We start from the raw sequence: 1003 nt of genomic DNA on the forward strand, positions 1-1003 counted from the left end.
CACTACCCCTCACACTATCCTTCACACTATCCTTCACACAACCCCCTCACACCGCACCTCACACTACCCACTCACACTACCCCTCACACTTCCCCACTAATTTTTATCTCATTGCCTCTCCGGACCTACCATTTCTCCCCATCCCTTATCTATTCCCATCCCTTTCCTTTCCGTACCCTCTCTACCCATCACGTTCGCTACCTCCCATCATCCCTTCTCCTCTCTAACCTCATAATTTTCCTACCTTCTCAGTGCCTAACCTCAAACCCTCCACCTAACCTTTCACTTTCCCATCCCTCACTTTCCATCCCTCTTTCCCTCCTCTATCCTTGCTAATCCCCTCACTTTACCATCCCTCTCTTTCCATCCCTATCCCAATCCCCTCTCCTGGCTAATCTTCTCACTTTCTTAGCGCACACAATCTCTCTCACTTTCTTCCATTTTCCCCTCAGTTAATGCCTCCACACCCAACTCCCCTCACACTTTGATCCTCCTTAGCACTCCACCCGTTTCCCCTCAGGCTTCCTATACCACTCTTGTTCTCCCCTCACTATGGTGACGAGAGAGAGAGAGAGAGAGAGAGAGAGAGAGAGAGAACCTTTGAACTGGTCGACAGGTTTAATTTTTTGTTGCAGAAAATATATGCAGTGAAATTGGTACTTGTCCTAGGTATCCTTTAAATCTCACGGACACTTACGGCGTTCGTCCTGTCCTTTCATTACGTCCTTTTGCTGTTGGGCGGCTGAGAGTGTTTGTTATATAGTCATCCTGCGTGAAAAAATGGGAAGGGTGATCTCACTTCTTGCCTCTACACTATAAATATAATGATACTTGGCTTTTGCGCGCCCTGTTTGGTTTCTACCCCTCCTTCCATCCGTCGAAATATGACACACCGAAATTTAAATAAGAAAGTTAATAGATTTTCGATGAAACTTTTGACTCCTTAAAAATGTTGCTAGTTGTATTTTATTTATTTTATTTTTTTGTTACTTCATATCGTAAA

The sequence above is a fragment of the Coenobita brevimanus genome, chromosome 95, assembly GCF_032717465.1.
Source record: "Coenobita brevimanus isolate Jiangsu-jjx chromosome 95, ASM3271746v2, whole genome shotgun sequence".
Taxonomy (NCBI): Eukaryota; Metazoa; Arthropoda; class Malacostraca; order Decapoda; family Coenobitidae; genus Coenobita; species Coenobita brevimanus.